At 38.5% G+C, this 12,031-nt stretch overlaps 1 protein-coding gene across 22 annotated transcripts in view; it reads right to left on the bottom strand.

Moving 5' to 3' along the window:
- RALYL (RALY RNA binding protein like) overlaps nt 1-12,031 on the bottom strand; it is an 833,139-nt gene that overhangs the window by 207,714 nt on the left and 613,394 nt on the right. The window contains exon 1 of one of the 22 annotated variants that reach the window (XM_051844595.2): nt 7,791-9,393. The exons of the other annotated variants lie outside the window; for them this stretch is intronic. The gene's annotated coding sequence lies outside the window, so the exon portion shown is untranslated. Of the gene's footprint in view, nt 1-7,790; nt 9,394-12,031 lie in introns of those variants that run through there. 22 annotated transcript variants of the gene reach the window in all.

The following is a 12,031-nucleotide window of genomic DNA, read 5'->3' as shown; positions in this document are numbered from 1 at the left end:
TCACCCTCCAATGGCCGGCCCACTGCGCTGATCTGATGGCAGGAGCCAGGTACTTATCCTGGTCTCCCATGGGGTGCAGGGCCCAAGCACTTGGGCCATCCTCCACTGCACTCCCTGGCCACAGCAGAGAGCTGGCCTGGAAGAGGGGCAACCGGGACAGAATCTGGTGCCCCGGCGCCACAAAGCGGAGGATTAGCCTAGTGAGCTGCTGCGCCGGCCAGATTGCTGACTTTCAAAGTGTGTTCCATAGGTGCCTCATATACATGGAATCATACAATGTTTGTTCCTTTGTGACTTGTTGATTTCCTTTAATAAAATATCTTTAATGCCTATTCATGCATAGCCTGTATCAAAATTCCTTTGCTGCTTTACAGTTAGAGAATGTAACTTTAAAATTTCCTTTTGATATTGACTAAAACAGTACACACCGATTTCTAGCATTGTGTCCAGTTTTCACTTACTGTAGAATATAGGAAAAAATGGTTTTAGAGGCTTGTAATTGCCTTGGTTGTCACATGGCTGCCTTGCTGATCTCATGATTGTCTGGTTGTCTCGTGGATGATCGGTTGTCTCATAGTTTCCATAGTTATCTCATGGTTGCTTGGTTGTATTATGGTGGCCTTGGTTGTCTTATGGTTGCTGTGGTTATCTCTGGGTTGCTTGGTTGTTTCATGATGGCCTTGGTTGTCTTGTGTTTATCTGATTGTCTCACGGCTGTCTTGGTTGTCACATGGTCGCTTGGTGTTTCTCATGGTTGCTGTGGTTTGCTCATAGTTGCCTTTATTGTCTAGTGGTTGCCATGGTAACCTTATTTTTCTCATGGTTGCCTCAGCTGTGTCAACAGGCTTACAGTTACTCAGTTACTACTCGAATTCTCTTTCAAATGAAATAGTCCTATTCAATAACTTTCCAGCTATGAATAAAATTGGTGACCAAAATATGGGAACCTTTTCAAATATGGAGACGAAATAGACAATATCTCCATCTGAGTCACTTTTAGCCTGGCAAAAATAAGACAATCAGCAAGAAGATTAAATGACATTTAATACTTAGTGTTTTTCCCCACCCCCCACCCCCAGAAACTCATGGCATTCAAATACAGTTTCAAATGAAGGAGTGATGAGCATAACTCAATGCAAAATGCAAAATGACCTTTATAGCAGAGGAAAGAACACAGAGCAAAGATATTTCATTTAGCTTCATCCTGCAATAGGGATTCACTATCTTACTTTAGAATATTGTCATTTAAATGCTTTGAAGTTCTTTCTATAGAAATGATTACATTAATCCTGTAGTTAATTTGTCTGAAGTTAGCAAGTGTTACATCTTTCAAAATTGCTACAAAAATAATTGAATCCATTTTAAAAACTAGTAGATACTGTGACTATAATTTATCTTCTTGAGACTGCCAGTGAATACAAGAATAAAAGTAACTCTATCAAACATTGGAAAAAGGATGGATAAATTGAATAATGCCAAGTTTAATGTTAGTCAATGATCTCCCATGGTCAATAAGTAACATTAACTTTTGCTTTCACTTACTGTTCTGCTTAGAAGCACAGAGAATTTAGGACGACTATCCATTCTTTCTTGATTTAAACTGTATGTGCAAAGTCAGTCTGATGGATAACCTAACAGGACTGCTGAAGGACAGCCTGATTCTCTGTAACACTTCACCAAGACCAACCTGCCATGCATTATCCAGGATGGATTTTATTTTCCCTTGGGGGATGTTCCATTAAACCTGCATTTCCTTGCTTTCAATTTCTGGTGCACATCAAAATCATTGACCTGTAGGGGTTAGTGTCCCTTCTCTCAATTTTTTTCTAGCTTTTTCTACTCCCTGGAGCCACAGTTATGACAAATATGACTAATGGTAGGGAACTGAGAAGATTGAAAATTATCTGGATATATTCCTTTTCTTTCTTGCTTTCTTTTTTTGTGAATATAGTTAACTTCTTCAGATGAACTTTTCAAAAAGAAATATTTTGACTATATTAACATTTAAAATTTTTTCTTTTACTATTTATTTATCACAGTCAAATTGTTTGCCAACTGTTAAGGACTTTATATCTAGAAAAATTTAACAAGTTTGAAATGCCATATATTTCTAAAAGCACTATTTTATCTGGACACTAACTTCTGTTGGCTGAAACCCTTACCATTATATATTAAAATGATAACCAATTGTCCATGAACATGTTTGATGTTATACTAGACATTTATCTGTTAAATTCCTAAGGCTATAATCTGATACCTATCTAGAACCTTGTCAATGTTTATTTGACTAAACTTATACAAGGTTATCAAAGAAATTTGATTTCCTTAAAAATTAATCCTCTATTTTGTATCTATTTTACATATAAATATTCCTTAATTTCAAACCACCCTTCTATATTCCTATTCCTATTCCCAGGCCCAAAGGAAAGAGAACCAAAATGAAAAAAACAAATGGTCCTATTTGGTTTCTAAATCTTGGGTGGTGTGACTTAAATTTTAATCAATTGACCACAAAATAACTTGGAATAAATTTAAGCAACCAGGTAAAAGATATTTGCAAAGAAATTGTAATACGGTTAATAGAGAAATAGAAGACACGAAAAATGGAAAAATCTTCCATGTTTTTGGATTGGAAGAATTAACATCATCAAAATGTCCATACTACCAAGAGAAATATACAGATTCAGTGCAATCCTAATCAGTAACAATGATATTTTTTCTCAGACCTAGAAAAAATGACGCTAAAATTCATATGGAAACACAAGAGACCCCAAATAGCTAAAGCAATGTTATACAACAAAAACAAAGCCCAAGACACAACAATATCAAATTTCAAGACATACTACAGGGGGCTGGCACTGCAGCTCACTTTATTAATCCTCCACCTGTAGTGCCAGCATCCCATATGGGTGCCAGGTTCTAGTCCCAGTTGCTCCTCTTCCAGTCCAGCTCTCTGCTGTGGCCCAGGAGGACAGTGGAAGATGGCCCAAGTGCTTGGGCCCCTGAACCTGCACCAGGAAGAAGAACCTGGCTCCTGGCTTCAGATCGGCGTAGCTCCAGCTGTAGCGGCCATTTGCTCACTTTATTAATCCTCCACCTGTGGTGCCAGCATCCCATATGGGTGCCAGGTTCTAGTCCCAGTTGCTCCTCTTCCAGTCCAGCTCTCTGCTGTGGCCCAGGAGGACAGTGGAAGATGGCCCAAGTGCTTGGGCCCCTGAACCTGCACCAGGAAGAAGAACCTGGCTCCTGGCTTCAGATCGGCATAGCTCCAGCTGTAGCGGCCATTTGGGGGGTGAACCAATGGAAGGAAGACCTTTCTCTCTGTCTCTCTTTCTCTCACTGTCTATCTGTCAAAAAAAGAAAGACATACTACAGGGCAATTATAATTCAAATAGCCTGGTACTGGCACAAAAATAGACACATATACCAAAAGAACAGAATATAAACTCCAGAAATCAATCCACACATCCTAAAAACAACTAATCTTTGACAAAGGAGCTAAAATCATTCTCTGGAACAAGGATAGTCTTTTCAATTAATGGTGCTGGGAAAATCGAATTTCTGCATACATAAGCATGAAACAAGAACCCTATTTTACACCTTAAACAAAATATAACTGCTAGGAGAGATTACTAGAGGAGAACATTGGGGAAATTCTGCAAGACATTGGCATGGGCAAAGACATCTTGGAAAAGACCCCAGAAATACAGGCAATCAGAGCAAAGATAGACAAATGGGATTACATCAAGCTGAGAAGCTTCAGCATTTCAAGAGAAACACTCAGCAAAGTGAAGAGGCAACCACAAGAATGGGAGAAAATATTTCAAACTATGGAACTGATAAAGGATTAATATCCAGAATCTACAAAAAGCTCAAGAAACTCAACAATAACAAAACAAACAGTCCAGCTAAGAAATGAGAAAAGGACTTGAACAGACGTTTTTTGAAAGAGGAAAGCCAAATGGCCAACAGGTACATGAAAAATGCTCAGGATCACTAGCCATCAGGGAAATGCAAATAAAAGCCACAATGAGGTTTCACATCACTCCAGTTAGAATAGCTCTCATACAGAAATCAACAGACAATAAAAGCTGATGAGGATGTGGGAGAAAAGGTACCCTAACCGACTGTTGGCGGGAATGTAAACTAGTACAGCTATTGGGGAAGACAGTACAAAAATGCCTTAGAAAGCTGAAAATAGATATGTCATGTGATCCATCAATCCCATTCCCTCAAATTTAGTCAAATGAAATGACATAAGCAGATTAAGAATTATCTGTATTCCCATATTTACTGCAGCTTAATTCATACAAGCTAAGATATGGAGTCAACGCAAATGTCCATCAACTGATGACTGGATAAATACATTGTGGTATATTTGTACAGTATGGAATACTACTCAGTCACAAGAAAGGATGAAATTCTGTCTTTGCAATAAAATAGATACAACTGGAAATTATTACACTCAATGAAATAACCAGTCTCAAAAAGAGAAATACCATATATTTTCCCTGATCTGTAGTAACTAATAGAATCCCAAAAATAGCATATATATAGGAATAAAATTCACATTTTGATATTTGATGATTATTTATAGCCCTTGTTTATTATTGTTGAGGAACAGTGTTTTTTAATTTTTATTACCTGTGGAACTCTTCACTTACTGTTGAGTTAATCTTATGAGTATAAACTGGATGGAAAGTAGATCATTGTAAAAATTAAGGGACATTGGCTGGTGCTGCGGCTCACTAGGCTAATCCTCTGCTGGCGGTGCCAGCACACCGGGTTCTAGTCCCGGTCGGGGTGCCGGATTCTGTCCCGGTTGCCCCTCTTCCAGGCCAGCTCTCTGCTGTGGCCAGAGAGTGTAGTGGAGGATGGCCCAAGTTCTTGGGCCCTGCACCTGCATGGGAGACCAGGAAAAGCACCTGGCTCCTGGCTTTGGATCAACACGGTGCACCAGCTGCGGCGGCCATTGGAGGGTGAACCAACAGCAAAGGAAAACCTTTCTCTCTCTCTCTCTCTCTCACTGTCCACTCCGCCTGTCAAAAAAAATATTAAGGGATGAAATAAGAGTGGAAGAAGGAGAAAGGAGAGGAGAGTGCTTGGAGTTTAGGATGGGAAATATCATTATGTTCTTAAATCTGTCTATATGAATCACACAAAATTTGTTTACCTTAAATAAAATAATGTTAATAAAAAAGAGCAAAGGACTTGAACAGGTATTCTTTTTCCTTCCTTTTTTTTTTTTTTTTTTTTTTTTGAAAGACAGAGTTACAGAGAGAGGTAGAGCCAGAGAGAAAGAGAGGTCTTCCACCTGCTGGTTCACTCCCCAGATGGCCACAACAACCAGAGATGAGCTGATCCAAAGCCAGGAGCCAGGAGCTTCTTCCAGGTCTCCCACGTGGGTGCAGGGGCCCAAGGACTTGAGACATCCTCTACTGCTCTCCCAGGCCATAGCAGAGAGCTGGATCGGAAGTGGAGCAGCCAGGACTTGAACCGGCGCCCATATGCGATGCCGGCACTGCATGCCACGGCTTTAACCTGCTGCGCCACAGCGCAGGCCCCAGGTATTTTTTAATCTATGAAATTCAAATGGCCAACAGGCACATGAAACAATGCTCAGGACCATTAGCCTTCAGGAAAATGCAAATAAAAACTACAATGAGGTCTCAGCTCACCCCAGTTAGAATGGATACCCTAAAGAAATCAACAGACAATAAATGCTGGTGAGGATGTGGGAATAAAGGTTCCCTGATCCACTGCTGGTAAGAATAAAAACCAGTATAGCCATTGTGGAAGACAGTATGGAGATACCTCAGGAAGCAGAAAATAGGTATACTATATGACCCAAACATCACACTCCTGGGCATTTGCCCAAACAAAATGAAATCAGCACATGAAAGAGTTATCTGTACCCCCATGTTTATTGCAGCTCAATTCACAACAGCTAAGATATAGAATAAACCCAGAGGTCCATCAATCGATGATTGAATAAAGTGTGGTATATGTATTTTATGGAATATTACAAAGCCATAAAAAATGAAGTCCTGTCTTTCACAACAAGATGTATGCAACTGGAAACCATTATACTTAGTAAAATAAGCCAGCCCAAAAAGCAAATACCAAATTTTCCCTGATTTGTGGTAATTAACAGAGAACAAAAAATGTAATGCATAATTATTTGCATTACAATCTGATACAATTATTTTTGTGCATAAACTTTGAGAGGAAATGGCTTAAAGTCTAAATGAATTCAGTTATTTTATAATAACCACACAGGAACTATTTAGATGTTACATTGTCATTGGTTCTATTTCATTGAAAGAAATTATGAATGACTAATTGAGCAAAATAACTATATGGGTGAAATGGTCATTTTTCCATTCAATTATTATTTATAGTCATTGTGTATATTTCCACTAAACTAGGGTCTTTCTGCTTTTTACCTTTAAACTTCATTTCTGGTGAAGTGTTAGGCCTTTTTACTGTAACATAAATTTTTAAATATGTTATCTCAAAAAACTAGTAAAAGGGGCCATCATTGTGCTATAGCGGGTAAAGCTGCCACCTGCAATGTCGGCATCCCATGTGGACACCGGTTCAAGACTCCTCTTTCAATCCAGCTCCCTGCTAATGTACCTGGTAAAAGAGCAGAAGATGGCCCAAGTTCTTGGGCCCCTGTACCCACATGGGAGACCCAGAAGAAGCTTCTGGCTCCTGGCTTCAGACCAGCTCAGCCCTAGCCATTGTAGCCATTTGGGGAGTGAACCAGCAGATGGAAGATCTCTCTCTCTCTCTTTCTCTCTCTCTCTCTCTCTCTCTGTCTATTCCTCTCTCTCTATGTAAACTTGCCTCTCAAATAAACAAATAAATATTTAAAAATAAAACTAAAAAAGACGGAAAGAAAGGTAGAAAAAAGGAGGGTAGGGTGAAGGGAGGGAGGAAGGGAATATCATTATGTTCTTAGACTTGTGTATATATAAATCATATTGTGTATGTTGAAGATTAATCAAAATGAAAATGAAATTTTAAAAGTTCCTTTACAGAAAAATAAGGATGAATATGCAATATGGCAAATTGTAAATATGAATGAAGTATTACTAAACTAAATATTTTCTTCTATGACAAGGAATGACTATGGGAAGAGTTGTACACTCTAGAAAAAATTCTGTCTCTGTCTCTTTTCAAAATGACATTTTCTTCTATAATTTTGAGGAAATACTGGACAACAACACTCTTTGAGGAAAACTCAAACAGACAGGGGCATAAAATAATGGGTAGTGATCTTGGAGGAAGTTACATCAAGCAGTGTCCCAGAAATGATGACAGTGTGGTCATCATCTTCTTTTCCATCTATTATATGAAGCACAGTGCCATTTCTTTTCCATGACTTTTCTGAGTGTCATACAGGGTATGACTCTAAAGTTGTATGTAAGAGAAGAGTCATCTTCCTTTAAATCAATCATTTTGGTGCATGCACTGGTGTATCAATAAAGACTCCAATTAAGATGTTCACCTCTCACATCAGAGTACTTGGGTTTAATACCAGCTCCAGTTTGTTGATTCTAGCTTCTTGTTAATATAACCCTGGGAGGCAGCAGCAATGGCTCAACTGATTTGGTTTCTTCCATCCATGTATGGGTTTGTTTTTGGCCCAGGGTGGTTGTGGGTATTTAGGAAGTGACCTAGTGCATTGGGGATGACTCTCCCTACCTCTGAAGCAAATACATAAATAATTTAGAATATAGTTATTTATTCAAATGTACTCTGGGGACTACAGTTTGACAAACCTTAAATCCTTTTCTGATGGTCCCTTAATGAAAGCAATGACAACATCTCCTCTTCTTACTTTCTCTGCTTTTTTCTCCCCTTTCTTCTTTCCTTTATTTTTTCTTGCGAGACTCTCAGGACTCTGAGTATGTAATATATGAAGGTGTATAACTATAATAGAAAAGTACTTTAATTACATTAAGAACACAACCCTCTTCATCACCGAATTGTCTAGCTAAGACTTTGATATTTTTTTTTAAGATTTATTTATTTACTTGAAAGTCAGCATTACACAGAGGGAGAAGGAGAGGCAGTGAGAGAGAGAGAGAGAGAGAGAGGCAGAGAGCGTTCTTCCATCCTCTGGTTCACTCCCCAGATGGCTGCGTCAGCTGGAGCTGCGCCGACCCAAAGCCAGGAGCCAGGAGCTTCCGCTAGGTCTCCCTCACAGGTGCAGGGGCCCAAGCACTTGGGCCCTCTTCTACTGCTTTCCCAGGCCATAGCAGAGCTGGATCAGAAGTGGAACATCTGGGTCAAACTGATGCCCATATGGGATGCCGGCACTGCTGGTGGCGGCTTTACCCACTATGCCACAGTGCCTGTCCCAAGACCATGAAATCTTTAAATACTAAAAGCTTGTGCAAAAATAATACAGAAACTTCTCAACCATTTGTGAAAAGCCTTTGATCTTACCAACACTACAAAAATCAATTGATGTGATTCATTTTTAATCCCTGGAGTTATAATACAAGGTAAATAGTCTATTATTATGTTGTAAGCACATAAAAGTTGGTGTTCAATGGGTTATGCAAGATGATTAAGTTTTAGAAATCTGCTGTACAACATCATGCTTATGCTTTTAAATATACTGTACTGTACATTTAAATAATTACGACAGTAGATCTTATTTTAAGTGGTCTTACCTTAATAAAATGTTTCCTTTAAATTACTGACTTTCTTCTTAGAATAAACTATACTGTCATATAATCTATTCTCTTTTGTTAGTTGCTTTTATTCTGCTTTCTTTGTTCCTCTTTCTTCTCCTGATTGTCAACAAAAACCTTCAATGTTTAATCTGCTGTCTTCATTTCTTGGCATTTTACACTTCAGGGAGTAGCTGACTTGCTCCAAGCTTTGAAATTATCTCTCAATGGATGAATCTAGTATATCTAATTTTTCACACAGTTTGGGAAATCTTCTATTTCCAGAGGGACACACATTATGCTCACCTAAAGTATAATACAGAAAACTAACTTGGTTGTCTTCCCTACCTGAAGAAACCTTTTCCAAATGCTACCAGGTCAGTAATAACTAGCACCACCATCTTCCCCAAATGCCTTCTTCATATAATTAGACTTTTTGATTCCTAGACAATCTGCTCTATTTATTTGCTCCATTACTTTGGAATGGATCCATAATGACATGAACCTTTACTATTACTACTCATTGCTGACAAAAAGCTGATCAAAAAATATATATACCTGGGCTAATATTCTTGATTTACCCATTATTACCTCTTTGAGCTTCTTAACCACTTTACACAAGTTTTCTTATCTAGGATCACTAATTGCCTAGTACAGAACCTATTAAACAAGAACTCAATAAATGTAGTGTTATTTTAATAGCTCTATTAGGATTTCATTGTATTTAAAAATTTCTAAGTAGGATTTAAGAAGGAAAGCACAAAAGAAATATTTCTTTTAGAGATGTTTTAAAATAGGGATTGGTGAAGGGATAATATATCTATCCTGAAGTATATAACAATAAAGACAATGATTGTTCTAAACTTTGGGTAAACTAATTAAATTACACAGGGGAAGGCGATGTGGACAATGGCATGCAGTAGGAAGTAGTTGAATATTTTCTTAGGGAACATGAAATTCAGAATCAACAATCCAATTCAATTTTGAATTACCCAAATAGACTTTTCTAAGCATTTCAAATGAAGAAATTCAGGTTAAATGTTCACTTAACATCATTCAGACATGAAAGTATAAAATAATACTTCACAAATCTGATGTTTCAAGTGTCAGACATTCATACATATATTCCATGTCCAATCAATATTTCATCTCTCTGATGAAACCTTTTAACCTTATGACTTTAAAATATAGTAGTGCTAAAGTTTCCCCTGGGTTATATTCTGTCTTATATTGTTTGTTTTTAGCATTTTTCCAGTAGACCCCCAAATCATAGTTACTAGTGGAAGAAGGTTTTCTTTTCACTTTTAAAGGAATTTGTTAATACACTGGGTTCTCAGGGTCACAGCAAATACGTGATAATTAATATAACATGATTCTCATCAATGCTCATATTAATGTGATATTAATGCAAAGAAAATAGATTTCATGTAGTTCATAGATATAACACCAAGAATGTAACGATACTTCCTTTCCTCTTTCTCTCCCTCCTTCCCTTCTATCCCCTTGTATCTCCCCTTTACCCCACTTTCCATTCTTCCCTCCTTCCTTCCTCCCTTCCTTTCTTTTCTTTTGCTTCTAGAATTACATATGCATATTGGTTGATATAAACCTTTTGCTCTAGTAGTTGGATATCTCCTTCTGTAAGACCAAAAATGTAACTCCTTTATACTGTGCATTTTTAACAATAAAAACAGTAAATTAAAGATTTTAGAATGTGATATCTTAGATGGCTGCAATGACTGGGGCTGAGCCAGGCCAAAACCAGGAGCCCGGAGCCAGAAGCCTCATTGAGATATCCCACATGATTGGCAGGGGCCCAGCACTTGGGACATATTCCAGTGCATTTTTCCAGGCCATTAGCAGGGAGCTGGATTGGAAGTGAAGCAGCAGGGATGTGACCCAGAGTCCATATTGGATGTCAGCATTCTTAGCTGCTATGAAACAAGTTGCTATGCCACAATGCTTCCCCACTTTAGCCATCTTCTGATGCCTTCTCACATATGAACAGGAAGCTGAATCAGAAGCAGTGCAGTCAGGATTCAAACCAGCACTCTGATATGGGATACTAGCATTGTAAGCGGTGGCTTAATCTGCTGCACCACAATGACTGGCCCCTAGATATTTAAAATTTTTGAAAATGGTAGGGGAAGTTATATCTTTATTCCAAGAATTCCATTTATGAAATTGGGTTGTCAAAGATGTTAATTAAGGGATGAAATGCACAATGGAACTAGAAAGAGGAATTAACAAAGGAGGCTATTCCAAGGTATGCAGAGATAAATGTAACTGTCCACTTGTTGATTCCAAATGGGCTCTGTAGAACAATTTGTAGAACAATTGCATACAAACAGTGAAAGACTTGTTAGCAGCAACAATTTTCCCAAATTAAAAGGTTTTATATATTTTCAAGCAATAGAAAATACTTTGCATACATACAGAACAGACTCATCAATTTTGCAGTAATAGCAAGTATTCTTTATTTTTGGTATCTTTTGTTAATTTCCTTTGAACATTCAACCCAGGAGCATGCATTTGGCCTAGTGGTTAAGCCACAAGTTGAGTCACTTACATTCAACATTGGAGTGCCTGGCTTCCTGATTCCTAGCTCTGTTTCCTGATTCCAGCTTCCTGGCAGTTCAGTCTTGGGAGGCAGCAGATGATGGCTTAAGCAGTTTGCTCGCTGTTACATATGTTCTCAGTTCCTGACTCCAACCTCAGCCCCGTCCTGGCCATTGCAGACATCTGGGGAGTGAATCAGTAGATAGGATCTCTCTCCCCCCACCTCTCTCTGCCTTAAGTAAGTAAGCAAGTAAGTAAGTAAATAAATAAATAAAAACTCAATCCAGACCTTTATGACATTTTACACTCATATAGATCATTAGTGTGTCTGGATTAGGCTGATAATGTCAAGTTGCTTCATAGGGTAATAATGCTGACTACCATTCATCAAGTTCTTACTGTGTCCCTTGAACAGGGAGGGGATTTCATGGATTTTTTTCATTTAAAGCTCTCAGTTACTTTCATTAATAGATGAGAAACATATTGGAAGAGGATCAATCTTTTTGTCCGCTTGATTCCTTTTTTAAAAAAAGATTTATTTATTTATTTGAAAGGCAGAGTTACAGAGAGGCAAAGGCAGAGGGAGAGGGAGAGGGAGAGAGAGAGAGAGAGAGAGAGAGAGAGAGGTCTTCCCTCTGCTGGACCACTCCCTAAATGGCCACAATGGCCAGAACTGGTCTGTTCTGAAGCCAGGAGCCAGGAACTTCCTCTGGGTCTCCCACATGAGTGCAAGGGCCCAAGGACTTGGGCCATCTTCCACTGTTTTCCTAGGCCATAGCAGA

Source organism: Oryctolagus cuniculus, chromosome 6 (genome assembly GCF_964237555.1).
Source record: "Oryctolagus cuniculus chromosome 6, mOryCun1.1, whole genome shotgun sequence".
In the NCBI taxonomy this organism is placed as follows: Eukaryota; Metazoa; Chordata; class Mammalia; order Lagomorpha; family Leporidae; genus Oryctolagus; species Oryctolagus cuniculus.
This window is presented reverse-complemented; position numbering and strand designations above follow the sequence as displayed.